Source organism: Vombatus ursinus, unplaced genomic scaffold, assembly GCF_900497805.2.
Source record: "Vombatus ursinus unplaced genomic scaffold, bare-nosed wombat genome assembly UNPS02009205.1, whole genome shotgun sequence".
Classification (NCBI taxonomy): domain Eukaryota; kingdom Metazoa; phylum Chordata; class Mammalia; order Diprotodontia; family Vombatidae; genus Vombatus; species Vombatus ursinus.
Window position 1 is genome coordinate 64,951,515 of NW_020948983.1, and position 20,612 is coordinate 64,972,126.

At 41.3% G+C, this 20,612-nt stretch overlaps 1 protein-coding gene and 1 long non-coding RNA gene across 2 annotated transcripts in view; one reads left to right on the plus strand and one right to left on the minus strand.

Annotated features, from left to right (window-relative positions):
• The window catches only part of LIPC (lipase C, hepatic type), a 231,140-nt gene that overhangs the window by 107,171 nt on the left and 103,357 nt on the right, over positions 1–20,612 (minus strand). The window lies entirely within an intron of this gene.
• Positions 1–20,612, plus strand: part of LOC114035627 — a 70,851-nt gene that overhangs the window by 19,887 nt on the left and 30,352 nt on the right. Inside the window, exon 2 of the long non-coding RNA XR_003568238.1 lies at positions 9,406–9,489. This is a non-coding gene — a long non-coding RNA (uncharacterized LOC114035627). The remainder of the gene's footprint in view (positions 1–9,405; positions 9,490–20,612) is intronic.

A 20,612-nucleotide genomic window follows, 5' to 3' on the forward strand; every position in this document is an offset into this window, starting at 1 on the left:
CACAAATTGCAATGTATCGAGTGCTCTAAGCACTTAAAACTTTTGCCAAACACTTATCTTATGACAACCCTGTGAGGTAGGTAATCCAAGTATTATTTTTGCCAGGTTATAGTAAATCACATCCAATGAACTAGAAACTCATACAACACAGCTAACATTTGAACCCAAGGCTTCTTAGTCCAAGTCCCGAACTCTTTCTACTACCCCACCCTAGCTTAGCAAAAGGTCAAAGAGGGCACAGGCTCCATTTGCTAGCTTTATACTGTCTTCCCTATGGTATATGCCCTCTCTAAGGGTTATTTTGTCCATCAAGGGGCCACTGAGTGGAAAAACTGGTATAGGGTCCTCATTCAGGAGTTGTAAGGGACTTCAGAGACCATCTAAACCAACCCTCTCATTATAAGGATGAAGAAACTAGGGTTCAGGAAAGTCAAGTGACTTGCCCATAATCATATAGATTGTGTCAGAGGTAGATTTGAACCCATGTCCTCTGATTCCAAAGGCAATGATTTTTCCACTGTATCACACTATGACCTTTTAAGTAGTGATAAAAGGAATATGACTGTGTGGATATATACTTGAAAAGGAGGTTTAGTTTGATGCTTATATTTGTGGTCCCATAGAGATGTGAATTTAGATGCCTAGTGGCATCTAGGCATCATGGTTCATGCCTGTAATTCCAGCTACTGGGGAGATGGTGGCTAGATCGCTTGAGGTTAGTTAGAAGTTCTGAGCTGCAGTGTCCTAAAGCTATCAGGGGTCTAAACTATGTCCTGTGAGAGTATGAAGTCAGGGACAAGGAAGGGTTCCCAAGGAAGGATGAATAAGCCCAGAAACAAAGTAGATTAAAGTTCCTGTCGCAATCAGTAGTGGGATGAAGCAACCATGGATGGTTGCTGCACTTCTAGTCTGAGGGAGGGAGAGAGGAGAGAGAAAGAGCACATCAATTCCCACTCCTTCAAGGAAACTGCAGGAGGCACTGTAGTACTCTGCTCCCTAGGATGGTGAGGCATGGGGAGAGGGGAATGGGGGGTGAGGTGGCGAGTGGAGGTTCCCATCAACTACTGAGCTATGAAAAGCCCCAGGGTAAAGAGCAGATGCCAGGGGAAATGAAGGTAGGTATTTCTTCAAGAAACCATAGAGTGACAGACATAGATGCTAAAGAGAGATCCAAGAGTAGAGGCAGCTTGCCATGTTGCAAACATCTGCTAATGCTGGGAGCAGCGCCTCCAGCCTCAGAGAGGAACAAAACCACTTGGAGCCTGTCAGTGCCAGGTAGGGTTGGGACAAGCAAAAGAATCCAAAGGGAGGAGATAGAATGGAAATAGCTGCACGAAGAGATCTTGGCAGACACCCCTTTGGCAGCTGCTATCCCATCCAAAAGAAGCCCCTCCAAATGTCTCAGGAGGAAAATGATGCCTTCTTCTCAAGCCTTGTACGAAGGTCCAGGAGATATGGTTGAAGTGAAGGAAGAGCCATTGTAGGGGCAGGGTTCGGGAAGAGGCAAGAAGTTAGAATTGAGTCATTGGTTGGTCAATCCAGGGTCTGAATGACCTTTGTGGCCCTCTGCTTCTGTCCCCATTATGATATTGGTGGTATCCACTTTTTCTTCTGGGATGCTGTGAGGCTGAGTCAGAGGTTAAAGAGGCATAGAGTCCAGGTGGGTTTCCCACCTCTGGTCTAGGGTGTGGTGGATGGAGCCAGGAGTCTCCAAAATCCAGGTGGACAAGGTGCAGTTCATTCAAACAAGCATTTATTAGGCATAATTTTCTGTGCTGGAGATATAAAAATAAAAATGAAATGTCCTCTATGTAAGCTCAAGGAGCTTATATTTTCCCAGATAGATATGACAACAAATTAATAATAAAATGACAATAAGCATCTATTATAATGCTTTAAGATGTACAAAGCACTTTATATATATTGTCTCATTTGATCTTCCCAACAACCTTGTGGGGTAGGTGCTATTATTACCCTCATTTTCAGATGAAGAAACTAAGGCAAAGAAAAGTTAAATGACTTGTCCAGGGTCACAGAACTAGTAAGTAATCAAGGTAAGATTTTAAATAAGGTCTACCCAAGTCTGGCAATCTATATATAGCATCATCTAGCTGCCTATACACAGAGAAATAAAAAGTATTTGGGGTGGAGGACAATAAATGGGTAGAGGTTGTTGTTGTTCAGTCATTTCAGTTGTGTCTGACTCTTTGTGACCCCATTTGGGGTTTTCTTGGCAAAGATACTGGAGCAGGTTTGCCATTTCCTTCTCCCGCTCATTTTACAGATAAGGAAACTGAGGCAAACAGGTGAAGTGACTTGCCCAAGATCACCCAACTAATAAGTGTGTGAGGTCAGATTTGAACTCAGGAAGATGAATCTTCCTTGCCTTCAGGCCTAGCCCTCTATCCACTGGGCCCCCTAGCTGCCCCTAGGTAGGGATTAGGGATGGCCTAATGTAGGCGGAGGTGACACCTAAGCTAATTCTTGAAGAAGGCAAGGGACTGTAGGAAGCTAAGATGAGGAGGCAACGTGTTGCCTGTGTGGGGGGCACAGAATATACAAACAAGGATGTGGAATGTTACGGACAGGGAAGAGAAAACTGGCCAAGTTGGCTGGACCATAGAGTGTGTTAGGGCGAATAATGTGAATAAGTCTAGGGAGGTAGGCTGGGGCCAGACTGTGGAGGAATTTGCATTTGATTTGAGAGGCAAAAAGAATCTACCAAGGATTTCTGAGCAACATTGTGACACAGTCAGACTGATACATTAGGAAAATTCTTTTGACAGCTGTGGGAAGGATACCTTGGAGAGCGGAGAAATGCAAGGCAGGGAGATCCATTAGAAGGTGGCTACTGTAATGAAAAGTGATAATGGTTCCAGCTAGCCTAGTACCTTTGTGAATAGCGAGGAGGGGACAGAAGTGGGAAATGTTTTGGAATCAGAATAGATAATACTTGGCAACTGATCAGTTATACAGGGTTTCGAACTGGAGTAACCAGAAGAATAGGGGTAGCCCCAACAGAAGGAGGGATGTTAGGAGAAGGGATTGGGCTTAGGAGACAAAGATAAGTTCTGTTTGAGAGTTGCTGAGTCTGAGATGTCTGTGAGACATCAAGGTAGAGATGTTGGTGATAAGAGACTGGATCTCAGCAGAGAGATATGTAGAATCGTAAATAATTTTCACAGGGTTGATCATTAAACCCATGGAGGCTGATGAGATCAAGCTATTATGCAGAATACAGCATATAGAATTATAGGGCTAGAAGAGACCTTGAGAGATCACTTAGAGACCACCTCGCTGCCTTCAGACACATAGCATCCTTCAGACTATAGAACCATTCTAAAACAAGCCTGTAATAGAGTATTCTGCATAACCATTTATTCATTCATTTGTTCATTCATTCAACATGCATTTATTAAGTTCTGGGTGCTAGAGATACAAAGACAAAAACCAAACTGTCCTTGTCTTCAGGGAGCTTGCATTCTGTTGGGATTAAGAAACATTGGCACACATAAGTAAATGCAAAATTTATACAAAATAAAGGCAAAGCAATTTTGTAGTTAGGGCATCAGCAACTGGGGAAGATGAGGAAATGCCACCTGTGAGGCATCCTAGCTTTGCAGGAAGAAAGGAATTATCAAAGGTGGAGATGAGGAGGGAATACATTGAAGGAATATAGGAGGAGCACCATTTGCAAATCGCTTCTATTCAGGTAGTAAACTAAACCCATTTCATAGTCATATCTTCAGTGAGAGGAGGGCAAGGTTCTTATTAATTAGAGTGGCAATTCTCATGTACTGTAAATCTTCAGGGGCCCCTGTTAGTTGACTATGATTGGTTGATGATGGGCTGGTAGCAACTGGCTACACTGTGGCTTGGCACCTTCATCTCTTGCTACTAATGGACTGAACTGTCAATACCAACTTACTTTAGAGTTTCACTGTTTGACATAATGGTCATGTGGTTATGTCTGGTTCCTTGAGCCTCTTAGTTATTTGGGCTAGAAATTGTATGATGTAATTTCTAGTCCTAGATGCTGTATACAGCTCACTCACCCCTGGAGCAGAATTTATGCATGGCATATTTTGTTTTCAAGTTTACTGACAGTGACTTCCTTTGTTTAATCACTCATGTGATTACACATCTTGCTTTCCTTCAGTTTGCTCTTTCTTGGCATACAGAGTAGGACCATTGGAGACACCCTTTGAAACCAGAGTATTTATTCAAATCTAGGGAAAATTTTTAGAGACAGGGCCAGGGTCTCCATAAAAAGGGCTCTCATCCAACTCTCAGAGAATTATAGCACTGAAAAAGAGTTAGAATCCTATCCAACAGGAGAACATACCCTCCCAGAGGATTCTGATAATATGGTTGCCCAATCAACAACTGGTTGGAGTCCTTCAAATATGTAATGGGTTGCAAGGCTGGAAGGAGGTATTAAATGTGAAACCAGAAGGGTTCAAATTCCAGCTTGCTACTAACTACCTATGTGACCATGGGCAAGTCTCTTCACTTCTTTAGGCTTCTGTAAAATGAGAGTATATAGGGATGGGGAACCTGTGGCCTAAAGGCCACATGTGGCCTTCTAGGTCCTCAAGTGCAGCCCTTTGACTGAATCCAAACTTCACAGAACAAATCCCCTTAATAAAAGGATTTGTTCTGTGAAACTTGACCCAGTCAAAAGACTGAACCCAAGGATGTAGAAGGCCATGTGTGGCCTAGAGGCCATAGGTTCCCCACTCCTGGATCATCTAGTCATTAGATGATCTTTAAGGTTTCTTCTAATTTGAAAAGGGTATGATCCAAGTTAGCCTGAGTGGCTCTGACTCTTTGTGATCCCATCTAGGGTTTTCTTGGCAAAGATACTGGAGTGGTTCGCCATTTTCTTCTCCAGCTCATTTCACAGATGAGAAAACTGAGGCAAACAGAGTTAAGTGAATTGCCCAGGGTCACACAACTAGTAAGTTCCTTAGGCCAGATTTGAACTCAGGAAGATGAGTCATCCTGATTCCAAGACCAGTGCTATATCTACTGGACCACCTAGTTGCCCCTGAGAGGCTCTAGCTAGGGCAACTACTGCCACAATGTTTTCCTGGCTTCTTTGAATGACTTGCAGGTTTCTGAGACCTTTGACCTCAAACTTTGAGGATGGCCTATAGACTCCTTAGGCACTAAGACTGACTTTGTGACCAAGAACTATGCTTCTACATCTGTGTTCTCTTAGTGGAATCGCAGAATCTGACAGTTGGAAGGAGGGATCTCCCTGCCCATCTGCTCTAATAGATACCTGATAGAAATCCCATTATAAATTACTTAGCAAGGGGTCACCCAGAATCTGCTTGAAAGACCTCTAAGGATGGGGGATGGGGACCCCATAACCTCTAGGGCAGGCCATTCCACATTTGGCTAGTTCTAAATGTTAAAAAGTTTTTCTTGACATCAGGCCCAAATTTGCTGCTTTTCAACCTCTACTCATTGCTCCTGGTTCTGTCCTCTAGGGCGCAACAGAACAAGATGAGTCCCTTCTCCACACAATAGCCTTTAAAATATTTAAAGGTAACATGTCTCCCCTGAATCTTCTCTTTAAATGTGCCTATTTGAACATGCCCAGTTCCTTCAATTTGTCTTCATGACATGGACTTGTCCTCCTCAGGACACTTCCATTTTTATCAATTATCTACTTAAACTGAACCCAAGGGGAGGGCAGAGTATAATGGGACCATCACCACCCTATTCCTGGAAGCTATAGCTCTTTTAACGCAGCCCAAGATTGAATTAGGTTTTGTGCTTGACTGCTACAATATATCACCGACTCTTTAAATTTTTGTCCACTAATACCCCTAGATCTCTTTCTGAACAATAGCTATCTAGCTGCACTTTCCCCATCTTGTATTTGTGAAGTTGAGTTTTTGAATTTGAGTATAACACCACATTTATCCCTATTGTACTTCATCAGGTTCAGCTCAATGCTAGCCTATCAAAATCTTTTGGATCTTGTTTCTATTGTCTCATGCATTGTTAGCTATCTCTCCCATTTGCCATCAATAAATTTGATGAACATGCCGTTTATAAGTCATTTATAAAAATGTTAAACATTATAAAAATGTTAAACAGCAGAGATCCTGGGGTACTCCACTGGAGATCTCCTGCCTCCTGACATTGAACTATTAATAATCAACTACTCAGATTCCAGCCATCTCACCAGATCTGAATCTATCAAACTATCATCACCTTCTCCAGATGAATAGCATGAGATACTTTAGCTTTGCTAAAATCTAGGCTTTTGATTGCGCTGAGAAGTAAATTGACAGGACAACAGAGACACCCATGCTCAAATATAAGTATACAAAAAGATTCCAAAGACAGATATTTGGAGTTGGTGGTTATATGCCTCTGGGAACTATCCTCACTTTTATTCTTTTCTATTTGTCTGAATAATTTTAAAATATTGACTTCTAATGTAAAATAGACCCAAGAACCATAGAGAGAAAATATTGAAATATGTCAGAACTATAAACATAGATTATAAATTCCTTGAGGGCAGAGACAATTCTTATTTATCTTTGTAGCTCCATCAGTGCCTGACACAGAAACCAAAATATAATAGGTACTTAATATGTGTTGACTTCAAGACATTTATTAAGTTACTGACTCACTTCAGAGAATTTTGCTAGATGACAAAAAAGATACAATATTTAGATAAGACTTGGTTCCTGCCTTTATGGATCTCACTGTCTACTAGGCATCTCAAATTCATTATGTTCCAAACAAAACTCATCATTTATTTCCTTAAACCTATTCTCCTTCCAAATTTTCTTATTTCTGTTGAGGGCACCACCACCCTTCCAGTCACATAGGTTTATAACCTCAGAGTCACTCACTAGAGCTCCATCTCCTTTGTTACCTACATCCATTCAGTTCCCAAGTCTTGTTAAATCTCACTCCACAGCATCTCTCACATCTGTTCCCTTATTTCTATTCATTACAACCATAGTAGTTCAGGTCCTCATCATCTCTCACCTGTGCTATTTCTGTAGACTCCTAATTGGTCTCCTTGCTGTAAGCCTTTCACCTCCATCCTCCACAAGGTTGCCAAAGTGATTTTCCTAAAGTGTAAGTCTGACTGTGTCATATTCCCCCCATGCTCAATAAGCTCTTTGGCGATTGCCTCTAGGATCAAAGGCATATGCCTCAGTTTGTCATCTAAAGATCTTCCCAAAGGTCTCTAATCTAACTTTCTAGGCTTATTAGGTGGTTTCACTTCACATAAAAATTTCATTTATCTTAACTAGATAAGTACCATGAGATGCAAGTCTATATAAAACTTGATTAATTGCATTATTAATATGAACAAGACACTCCATCTCTCTGCTCTCCACATTTTCTCTGGCTATCCCACATATCTTCCTCCTCATTTCTACCTTCTGGCTTCCCTGGCTTCCTTTAAGGCCCAAATAAAAAGTCTTGTCTTCTACAGGAAGCCTTTCCCAACCCCAATTAATTCTAGTGCCTTCCTTTGTTTAATTATTTCCTTTTAATCTGGCATATAGGTTGTTTATAGATGTGTAGCTATCTATCTATATGTGTGTGTATGTGTGTGTGTGGGGGGGTGTGTGTGTGTGTGTTGTCCATTAGATTGTGAGTTCTTTGAGGGAAGGAACTGTCTTCTTCCCTCTTTTTATACCCCCAGCACTGGCACATAGTATGGCATGTAGTAATAAATATCTATGACTGTCAAAATACTTTCCCTTGAATGACTGAATGAATGTACAAATGAGGGTGGGGCAGGAGTCCCTATGGAAGACATAAGTAGCAGTCTTGCCTCTCCAAGAGAGTTGAATTGAGTGGAGGAAAAACCACTGTGCCTTTTCTCAAACATCATCCTTCTTGATTTTCTGCAGCTTTTGACGCTGGTAAACACCTTCTTCTGCTTACTATTCTCATTTTTTCTAAGTTTTTCTATCTCTCAGTTCCTGATATTTTCACTCACCGTCTCCCATGCTTAGAATGTTCTTCTTTCTCTTCATTTCAATGTTCCCTGATTTGCTCCAAGTGCCAGCTAAAATCCAACCTTCTACCAGAAGCCTCTCCCAATTAATTTTTGTGCCTTCCCTCTGTTATTATTTCCAATTTATTCTGGATATAGCTGTTTTCTACATAGTTGTTTGCATGTTGTCTTCTCCATTAGACTGTGATTTCTTGGACAGCAGGGTCTAATTTTTTTTTTTCATTTCTTGTATCCCTAGTGCTTAGCATAGTGACTAGCACATAGTATGTACTTAATAAACATTGACACTGCTAGGAAAGTTGGCAAATTGGGCGGGGGGGGGAAGATTGGCACGAAGGAGCTGGGGTGAGGGTGAGGGGAAGAAATACCTTCTTGTATCAACTATCCTTATGAACAAAGTCACAAGAAACTTGGTTGTTTCTCTCTTTTGGTAGTGCAATGCTTGGCAATGCTCTTGAAATTTCAAGGCCCTGGGGGAAAAATCTCTTTATACCTTATACTAGTTACAGGTCTGAACCCTATAGCTGACCACAAAATGCTTCTTAGGTAGTGAGGAAGTGAGGTTAGTTGTTCTCATGAAAATTATACACTTGAGGACTAGAGCAAATATACTACTCACAGTCCCATGGTGTAGAAAGCAGTCAAGGAACCATTTTTTAAAGCTTAATTGCATATTCCAATCAGGATTATTGTCTCTCTCCTTCTCCCTCCCTCTGTTCCTAACTGTGTTCCTCCCATTCCCACACATGAGAATCATGAGACTATTTCATTGACACTCGAATGATGTTAGGCCTTAAGAAATACAATGTGACTGCCAAGCTCTCATTAAGTCTGGATAATGGGACTATTTGGGTCTTCATATCCTGCGGTGTATAGAAGTATTTATAGACCTGCTACTCTCTGTATGTTGTTTTCTGGTAATAATTACATTGATGCTGTGACATTATAATCAATGTGGGCATTTTCCTCTCTTCTGACTAACTTGAGATTTGTATTTTGAACAATGAAAGAGCTTGAATACGAATAGCTTGGAGAAAATGGGGCAAACTATGAGCGCTACAGGGGCAGTTAGGTGGTGCAGCAGATAAAATGCCAGGCATGGAGTCAGGAAGACTCATCTCCCCAAGTTCAAATCCAGTCAAGATTGTGTGACCCAGAGCAAGTCGCTTAACTCTATTTGCCTCTGTTTCCTCATCTGTAAAATGAGCTGGAGAAGGAAATGGCAAACCACTCCAGTATCTCTGCCAAGAAAATCCCAAATGAGATCACGAAAAATAGGACACAACTGAAAATGACTGATCAACAATAACAAAAATGAGGGCTATACAGATTGATGCAGAGGAAATCCAAGTAACCTCCCAAGCATTAGGTTTATATACTTGGCTTCTCCCTTCCAGGGTACTGCTGGATTGCTGGGCACAGCTCCCATTAGCCTGTTTTTTTCCTCTGGATACAAGGAGGAGAGGGCCCTGGCCTCTGAGGTATGTCTGGTTAAAATGAGAACTTTAAGATGTCTCTCCCTTGTAGTTTTGGTTTAAATAATGGGGCATTAGGGACTCAGAAGCCATTCATTCATTGCCTTAAGGATCCAAAGCTGGTTACAAGGTATAAAAAAGAAAAATTCCAAGTGGCTTCCTGTCATCATTTCTGCCCTGGAGTTGCTGACGAGGGAGTATTTATTTTCCTTTGCACTGAGAGGTTACAAACCAAATACGAGGCTAGAATGATTGTATCATAAAATGAGCCCTCGCCAGACTGGAGTCAAGAAGTACTAGATTGGGGCATTCTAGAGGGAAATCTGCATTACTGAGCTGGTTACCAAGTTTTTGTTTTTTTTTAATTAAATGACAGAGCTATCTGGCTTTGGTTTAAGATGAAATTTCAAGTCAAGTTCACAAACATTTATTAAATTCCTATCATGTGTTAGGTACTGTGCTAAGCTGTGGGGATACCAAGGAAGCTAAAAATAAAAGTCCCTGCTCTTAAGGAGCTCATAGCCTAGCAGTGGTGAGAAACCTGCGGGCCTTGACGCTACATTTGGCCCTCTAGGTCCTCAAGTGCTGCCCTTTGACTGAATCTAAACTTCACTGAACAAATACATTTAATAAAAGTATTTGTTTTGTAAAACTTGGAGTCAGTCAAAAGACTGCACCTAAGGACCTAGAAGGCCACATGGGGCCTTGAGGCCCACAGGTTCCCCACCCCTGGATGGGGGAGATAACATGCAAACAACTAGGTACAAATAAGATATGTGTTTGTGTGTGTGTGTGTGTGTGGTGTGTGTGTGCATTTATAGGCATATAAATATGTGTGTGTGCATTTATATGCATATAAATATGTGTGTGTACATTTATATGCATATAAATACGTGTGTGTGCATTTATATGCATATAAATATGCATATATAAGTACTGGGGGGAGGATAGTTGGGTTTCTTTGGAGGATATGACCCATATGTAAATAATAACAATAATTGTTAATAATCAATAATAATACATCTACTTAGTGCTTTAAGATTTGTAAAGTGCTTTACAAATATTTTTTTCTCACAACAGAGGGGCAGTTAGCTGCTATTATTATCTCCATTTTATACATGAAGAAAGTAAGGCTGACAATAGGTTAAGTAACTTGCCCAGAGTCACATAACCAATAAGTGTGTGAGGTAGGATTGGAACTCATGTCTTCCTGACTCCATGTCCTGCCAGTGACACATACTGGCTGCGTAACCAGGGACAAGTGAGTCCTAAGTAATCCACTAAGACGAGAGGGGGCAGTAAAGGTACTGATGAGGAAGGTTCCTAGTATCAATGGAATCACAAGCCCAGTTGCTACTAACTGTAAGGGAAGCCAGGAATGTATAGGACCCAGAAAGGGAACTGAAATGATGACCAAATGATGGGTAGGCCCTGCCTGGAGTGAGAGGCCATCAGAAAACAAGGCCCAGTGTTCAAGGGGAGAACTGGGGCCTGAGTTAAGAGTGGGTCAATGTGTTTGAAGTCCTCAAGTGAGCTTGACTAGGCTGGGAGACTCAAGAGACAGGAAAAGATGTAATAAAAAAGAAAGAATGGGTTTAAAGACATAATTAATATCCCACATAATAAAAGTGGTTGAATAATGAAGAATTAGAGCATATCTATCAAATTGTTGTGAACTTAATACCAAATTATGTAAAATAAGGAATTAGAGTAAAAGAAAGACATATTAAGTGGTTTTTAAGTTTAAAAGTTGGAAAATTAATTGTATAAAAATAAATGTGATTATACATACACATATACACACATAGGTACATATATACATATATACATTATACACATATACATGTGTATATATATTTATATATACATATACTTACACACACACACACACACACACACACACACACACACACACACACACACATATAAAAGATGTAACAAGCAAGTGGCCTGGATAGGCAGAGGCTTTGATAAGGAACTGAGAAAGCTATGGACAACCTTGAGTAAGCCTTCCTCTTCTTTCTTTTTCGATTTCTGAGAACCCAGATAAACACCACCCTCCTCTCCTTGTCCTTCCCCACCCCCATGGCATTTTCTATGGCCACCTGATAATTCTGAGAGATTCTCCTTCTACCCACTTTCCAGACTATCTTGTGAGGGGAAGGATCTCCAGATGTCTACCAAGCCAATAGGTTGTCAGAATTCCCTCTCCTAAGGAGAGCTGTCAATGCTACCTATATTCCCTGTAAGCTATGGAACCATTTAGATGGACTCATAGCCCCAGGAAAATTGTTTGTGCCAATATTGCCTAGCCTCTGCTTGTCTTTTTGCATGGGTAAGTTTGAGTTGATGGATAACTCACAAGCAAGGCTTGGGTGAATTCCTGAGTACCCTCTGATATACTGTAGTGAAGGGGTTTTGTGAAGTTATTAGGATACCAGGGCAGAGTATAACCAAGGGATAGACATAAACTATTTTACATCCTTGGTAAGGCTGGGCCAGTTGAACTTGGGTCTTACCTATTAGTCACAGGAATGCAAGAGCTCTTTGCCCCTTTAAGCTCTTGGGTCACTTATTACCTCAACTGACCCTACCTGGACAGTGACTCCCTCTAACTGAGCCCTGTGAGTCATGAGTCAGGAGGGCTTCCTTAATTGCGGTTTCCTTTGCAGATGAAGGGAGTACTAAACTTCAGGGGGAGATAGATGCCCCCTGGTGTCAGGTTCATTCACTTATTAGATGTTGACTTTGAAATTTTAAAATGGGGCAGACCCATGTTTTCCTGTTTCAGACAATTGAAGCAAAATGTATGTGTATGTGTAAAAAAATTTTTGTGAAAGGAATGAAATTTATATGGACCAGAAAACCCAAATTCTTCTAGGAATAAAAGAATGATAATAGATGTGGCAGTAAAATGCAAATATTTTATGGATGATGATGATGATGAGGTAAAGAAAATATCTGAGGGTTTAGGGGAGCACTACCATTGAGCATAAAATATCAGTATTAAAAAAATAAGCTGTACTCTTGATGAATGAAGGAAAAAGTATTTATTAAGTACCTGCCACATGCCAGGTGCTGTTTTAAGCCCTGAGGAAACAAATTTTCATGTAGAAAGTAAGATAGTTTTTACCCTCAAGGGCTTGTATTTTAATAGGGAAGATGAGCTTTATATAGTTGTAGCCCCTCTCTTGCTAGGTCTGCCCCTCCCCTGCCTGGTATGTGGAGGGGTGGAGCTTTGGCCCTGTTGGGTGGTGAGTGAGAAAGGTAGCCTGAAACAAGAAGTGATGAGATGGGGGAGCAGGTGAGAGATGCTGGGTCTCCAGGTCAGAGAGGTGACAGTGTGGTACATTCCCGCTCCCTGGGATTCGCTGCCCAGAGTACCAGTTTTTTACCCTGCTTTATAAGCAATGAACTAAGCTGCTCAAGAAGCAGAGGTCCCTTAACAGTGACGGGCACCAAACAGGCAAACTTCAAACCTTAGAGCCAAAACCAGAGTCCAGAGTCCCTGAGTCTTAATCTGAAGACTGGCCCCACTAGTTTCATGAGTCAGACCATCAGTTGCCTATACTTCTTTTTTCTGTTCATAGGAGGAGCACCCACGGGGTTCCAGCAAAATAAATTAGGTTTAGTGTGGCCTAGGCACTATCTAGAAACCTTCTGTATCTAGGAATGCTGGGGATGGAATTGAAAGTTGTTTTTTTTAATTGTGTATTACTTATTGATTCTATGCTAAAGATAAGGAGCTGCATGTAGATAAGGAGATTTTGTTTGCTCCTGTGGCTTCCTTCATTATGCTAAAGTCACACGATGGGCTCAGTAAAATATAGTTAGTTGAGGGACGGGTGTTATGAGGGCTCAGAGGTGATTCTGATTGGGCAGATCTACAATAATCCACATCTCATAGATAATTCCATGGGATTACCCAGAGAGAGGGAAGCTGGGGGATGGAAGGTCACGGACTCTCTGAGAGCCACAGAGAAACTTGGTATTTCCTTGGCACTCCTGCCCAGTGGGTTAAAGCACCACAGCTGCCAGGGTGAGGATGGGACTGACCTAGTTTCTAATCCTTGTTATGATAAAGGATTAGGATAGGGGTTGTCAGTGCTACCTGGTGGTGATGCAGTGCTTTGCGTCGAAGCTTACGGCGTTCATTACAAATCTTGGTATTCCCTTTCTGCCTCTAACATGACCTTCTTTCCTCCTCTTCTCTCCACCTGCTTGCTTCAGGCCCTGCCTTCTTCCTAGGTGTTGCTTCTAACTTTCTGTTCCCCACATTGGTATTGTCTTCCTATCTGGTGTCTGCTTACAGTCCCAAATTCTGTTTCACATTCCTTGGATCTATGTTTGACTTGAGGAGCCAGCTTTTTCCTCTATCCTTTTTTTCTTTCAGGATTTACTCCTGAGATCTGGGTTTCAGTCCCGACCCTGACACTTATTAGTTGTATCAAGTCACAACCTTTCTGAGCTTCAGCTTCTTCATCTGTAAGATGAAGGAAGGAACAGATGTCTTCTGCTTCTTCTTCTTCAGAGGCAATTGGGATTGAGTGACTTGCCCAGGGTCACACAACTAGAAAGTGTCTGAGGTTGGATTTGAATTCAGGATCTCCTAACTGCAGGGCCCGTGCTCTATCCACTGTTCCACCTAATTGCCCTAGAACAGATGCCTTCTAAAGTCTCTTCCAGCTCTAAATCTATGATTCTATAACCCTTTGATGGTGAGAAATCCTTTTCCCCACTTCACATATCATATTTTAGATGCCTCATTATTCTAAGATCTAGAACATCATGGTATAACGGAAAGTGATCTTCCTTTGATTAGCTGTGTGACCGTGGCCAAGTTACTTTATCTCTCTAAGCCCTCATTTCCTCATCTATCAAGTGAGGATAATTATTGTAGGGTTATTTATTTCATAGAGTTGTGAGTATCAAATGAAATAATGGAAGTAAAGTACTCGGTAAATGAGTGTTACACAAGTGAGCTATGCAAATTATAGTAGCTCACATTTGCTCAAAAGAGTTTGACTCAATTATTCACGCAGGAAAGACCAAGTACATGAAGAATGTTTATTGGCCAGACAGTAATATGTGGTTGAATGAACACTGAGCTGGTGCACCAATACATATATCTTAGACAGACTCTGTAGATGGCCAATGATCTGGCTTCAAAATTGAGTAGGACAAACGGGAATGGGATGGCTTGCGCTCTCTCTCTTTCTCTCTCTCTCTCTCTCTCCCTCTTCTTCCCTCCCAGAATAACATAGAGTTATTAATAACTCCAAGCTTCTCTTTGAATCAAAGGCCTATCTTTTTAAACATGAACACTTCTCTGGTGATGCTGTATTCCTTGACTCAAAGTTTGAAGAATTTAAATTGTGGCTCCATGTGGGCTGTGATACATTATTAGTGAAGCACTGTCCAAGAGAAGCAGTATAAAGGTTATCATCAGAGAGATATATGACCAGAAAAGAAGATGGGCCAGTTATGTATCAAGAGTGAGGCATAAACAACGGACAGCCTGTGTGCTCCATTGGCATTGACATAATGTTAAGAAGTCTAAAGGAAGGCCCACAGCCCATTGGGTGGACTCCCTGTGGAAGATTTATGGCTCAGATAGAAGACAAACGGAATCAGAAGGCATAGATGGGTTGGAATTTCTATGGCTAGAGGGAATATTGACATTGATGGGAGCTATGGAAATGTTGAAATGTGTTACTATTAATAGATTAATATAGACTTGCAGAAAAAAAGTTTCAGGCTATAACCCCACTGAATGACCTTAAAGTTTTCCTCAGCTCTTTTTTTTTTTTAAACTTAGCATATTGAAAGATGATTCGTTTAATGGCAATGAGCACCCGCTGTCTAAAGAGAATACAAGAGACTCTTGGCCTTTGCAGGGGAATCATTCCAAAGGTCCTGTGAGTAGGAAAATGCCACGAATATTATATTATGCTGATAATAAAAAGGGAGAAGGAAGAGGCAAGAATTACATGTATACATTTTTCCTCTTTCTCCTTTTCCTCTTTTTAATCTCCTTCTTCTCTCACCACCATCAGTGGGGAGGGTCATAGATATAAAGATGGAAGGAAGCTTCCTTTCACCTTACAGAAGAGGAAACTGAGGCCTAGAGATGTTAAATGACTTGCCCAGTGCCACTCCTGTGCAATAATAATAATGATAATAATTATAATGACAGGTAGTATTTATATAGTACTTGAAGATTTGCAAATCTCTTTACATATATTAACCTCATTTATATCAACAACCCTAAGACGGTGGAGAGGGAGCACATTTTGGCCATGGGGCGGGTGGACCAAAGATGGGATGCTGAGACCAGTTTGGTTGGAGTGTAGAAGGAGGATAATAGGGAATGTCTGGAAAGACAGCTAGTTATTCTAGCAGGTTTTGATCTAATTATGGCATCACTGCACAAATTTTCTTTGGACCTAGTAGTCTTCTCCTAAATTTAAAAGCCAGATGAATTTCTCATCTTTTAAGGAAGGAAACTTAAAAAAAAAATTACGAGGTACTATGTTTCCGTAGGGCATTGGTTTTCAATCTAGGCCAAAGGACTCAGAGGGCCTAAAGAAAGGTTTTTAAGAATTCCCTTAAAAAGCTCAAAGAAGAAACTGATAACAATGGGCTAGGGCCCTTCCTGAGAAGCAGGAAGTGGTCCTCTATTTTTCTCTTCCTGTCTCCCTCATCACCCCTAAAATTTCCTTGGACTTCTCTACCACTGGCCAAACCTGCCCTTTTTATGCTTCAAGATTATCCCTCTATCTCCACTGCAAAGCTCTTACTTCCTCAGTTTTTCAGCTCAGATTCACATGAAGGTGTTAATGGTTGTCAAATGAATGAAGGAAAAGAATAGTTTTTAGTTACTATGGGCCTTCCACATAGCCCACTGTGCTAGGTGTTAGGGAAGATAGAAAGATCATTAAAAAATAATTAAGACACGGTCTCTGCTCTCCTGGAGCTTACAGCCTAGTAGTAAGGATGTGACACATACACATCTATAATATCAACAGCTCACATTTGCATTATTGTTGTTTAGTCACGTCCAACTCTCTGTGCCCCTTGGACCATATTGCCTATGGGTTTTCTTGGCAAAGATACTGGAATAATTTGCTATTTCCTTCTCTAGTGGATTAAGGCAAACAGAAGTTAAGTGACTTGTCCAAGGTCACATAACTAGTAAGTGTCTGAGGCTGGAGATATTTCCACTGAGCCATCTAGCTGCCCTCACATTTGCATAGCACTTTGTAAATATGCCTTCATTAAAATCTTCAGAAGCAGCCAGGTGGCAATGGGTAGAATGCTGCGCTTAGAGTCAGGAAGACCAAAGTTCAAATCCAGCCTCTGACACTTATAGCTGTGCCTATAAGCAAGGTCTTTAATCTTTGCCTCAGTTTCCTCAACTGTAAAATGGGAATAGTAACAGATCCTATTATTAAAATGCAAAATGGGGATAATAATACCCTTCCAGGCTTGTCATGAAGATCAAATGTGATAATATTTGTAAAGCACTTAGCACACAATGCCTGGCACATAGTAATACTTAACAAATGGCTGATTTCCTTCCTTCTTTCCTACTCTGATGCCTCATGCAGAGACGACCCTAGGTTCTCCATACCATCTCTGTAACTTCCTAGTCCAAAATACTCCTCTATGGCTACTGCTTGCCTATATGTGTTTTCTTCCCCTATTAGAACAAAAGCTCTCTGAAGTCAGAGGATGTCTGACTTTTTTTATTTACCAAAACTTGGCACAGTGCCTGGCACATTTCAGGCACTTAATACTTTTATCTTCATTAATGTATTTGTTCATTTATTCATTAATACTCAAAAGCTACACCGGCAGAGCACAATTCTGCCAGGTCTGACCAACGGGAAAGATTTCACGTGCCATCATGGTGCTGTGCCACATTTATTATTTGTGGAGTGGCATGGCTGCGTTCAGAGATACTCATCACTAAATTGTAAGCAGGGTGATGAAATTTTGAAATATAATTCTCAAATATCAACTACTAATGCCTTAGACACTTGCTAGCTGTGTGACCCTGGGCAAATCACTTAACCAAGAGACCTCAACAGAGGCTGGACCATCACATGTGGGGTAGGGTACAGTGGGGATGCCATGCTTGTATTGGTTATACTAGAGGGTTGATGAAATTTCTTCCAACTCTCAAATTCTGTGATTCTGTCACATCTTCCACAAAGAAAGACTGATGAAGGACAGCATCTCATTGAATTCCAGGTAGGAGATTGTCACTACGTGGTGAGTATTAATTGGACCCCCCATTCTGTCTAATGTGATCACTCATAGACTTCTGGATGTGTCAGGAGATAACCTTGGTTATTTATTGGTTAAGTTCAAAGTTGTCGCTGTGAGACTAAAGTCTTAATGAGGTTGGAGGAATTAGGGAGGTGTGGGTATTGGGTGGGGCAGATAAATAGCCCAAACAAAAGTGATTTCTTATTACTGAAGAAGTAGTTTTCTACAAGGTATGAGACTTTGTGATTTAAAGAAAGGACACTTGGGAAAGTTAAAGACCTGTCAGCAAGGAGTTTTGAAGGGAGACTGTGTAAATGGTTGAGAACACTATTGTTGACTGCTATAGGGCCTGAATAATTGGCTGTATCTTGTAAACTCTCTGGGACTCAGTTTTCTCATTTATAAAATGGGGATACTACTTCTTGTCCTGCCCAACTCATAAAGCTGTTTTGAGGATCTCATGAGCTGATGTATCAGAAGCCTATATAGCCTTAAGAATGTGTGACTTTGGGAGAGTTACTTAACCACTGTGAGCTCTGTACTGTGAGGGGATTGGGCTAGACTGCTAAGGCCCTTCCAACTCTATGCCTATGACCTCATGAAGGTGTCATCCTCATCATCATTGTTATTATTGCCGTTAGTCTCAAGGGCTATGGAGCAGCTTGTCAATCATCATGCTTGAGCCCTCCCAGATGATATATTGCAGTGCAATAGCACATTTGTGAGCTTGTGGCTCTTTGGACTAGAAATAATTGCTAACATTTATATAGTGGGGAAGGAAATAAGCATTTATATAACACCTACTGTGTGCTAGGTACTGTGCTAAGCACTTTACAAATATTATCACATTTGATCCTTGCAGTAACTCTACAAGGTAGGTGCTGTTGTTATTCATGTTTTATAGTTGAGGAAACTGAGGCAAAAGGAGGTTAAGTGATTTACCTAGGGTCATGCAGGTAGTAAATGTCAGAGGCTGGATTTGAACTCAGGTCTTTTTGAACTCTAGGTGCAGCATTCTATCTATTGTGCCAGCAGGCTGCCTCATGTATGTAGTGCTTTAAGGTTTGCAAAGTACTTTACAAATAATCTCATTTGATCCTTACAATAACCCTGGGGGAGAGGTTATTAACATTTCCATTTTTACAGATGAGGAAACTGAGGCAGATAGAGGTCAAATGACTTGCCTAAGGTTACCTAGCTAATGTCTAAGGTCAGTAAATATGTATTTATTGTCTACTAGATACTAAGCACATAGGCAGCTAGGTGGTGAAGTGGATAGAGTGCCAGGCCTGGAGTCAGGGAGACTCATCTTCCTGAGTTCAAATCTGACCTCAGACATTTATTGGCTGTGTGACCCTGGGCAAGTCACTTAATCCCATTTGCCTCACCTTCCTCATCTGGAAAATGAGCTGGAGAAAGAAATGGCAAACCACTCCAATACCTTTGCCAAGAAAACCCCAAATGTAGTCCCGAAGATTCAGACATGATTAAAAAACAACTGAACAACAAGGTACTAAACACTGTGCTAGGCACTGGGGTGGTAGAAAAAGACAAAAGAAGAGTACCCATCTGATGGGGGAGACAAGCAAACAAGCATATGCAAATAAGTTACATAAAGGATAAATAGGAAATAATTAATGGAGGAAAGATACTAGAATTAAGAGATATTGGCAAAGGCTCCATGAAGTAGGATTCAGACTCGGATCTCCCCGTGTTCAAGAAAAAGACTCCATCCACTAGCTGCGTCTGACTAGCAGAGCCTCACAGGGCAGCAGCAGTAGCAGGGAAAGCTCATAACCAGGATGATCCATCGCGAGGACAGAGGATTATTGGCATTTTTTCAAAGTGTGTCCCGGGCTGACACCCAAACTAACCCAAACAAGCCCTGCAATCTCAAAAGTCGGTACTAAATCTTCACCAGCACCCTACAGAGGAAGGTGGCTTGTTCATTTTAGTGACAAAACACACATTCATTAAGTTTTTCTTTTTTGAGCTCGAGTTTCCTTTCCTCTCCCCAGGAGTACAATGACCACTCGTGGGCCCAGACCCAACACTGATTTCCATGGAAGCCTTAGCCTTTTCCATTGTTCTGACCTGGGGGAGCAGTTCACTCTTCCTTAGGCCCTCCCTGATCTCCGGTTGTACCATATTAGGGCTGGACTTAGGGTGACACACTTGGTCATTGGCTTTAGCCCAACTGTAGGAACCTGCCAGCTGCAGCCTCCCCCAAAAGCAGGGGTGCTGCACCACCGTGCAAGGCCTGCCAGTCTTTCTGAGGAGTTTCTAACCCAGTGATCCTCAAATGGGCTGTGGTCCATTAGTGTGCTGCAAGTTTTGCTAGGTATATCGCAAAATTTCGGATGTTATGTTTTTGAAGGTAAAAGAATATCTATAAATAACTTTGTCTAATATGGATTTTACTTACACATCTTATGTAATATGGTCAAGCAGAGGGACAGGAACTAGAGTTATGATTTCTTTAGTATGGGAGATTCCCAGGTGAAGGAACTCTCTCTCCTGAGGCTGTAAGTGCCTTCTCTGTCACTTAGGGAGTTGTTTAGAGCACTAAGACGTTGAGAGACTTGCCCAAGGTCTCATAGCCAGTGAGAGTCAGACGCAGGGCTCGAACTCAAGTCTTCCTGGCTTTGAGATTGGCTCTCTACCCATTGGGCCACACTGCCTCTGGTAAGTAAAATACTCACAAAATAAGAAATTTTCCTATACACGTACACACTAACCTCAAAATACATCACACTTTGAACTTGTAAAAAAAAAAACTCAACAAAATAGTTGCTCTTATTAAAGGGAAACTATATTTGTGTTTCTCCAACTCTTCTGTAGTCTTGCCAGCTCCA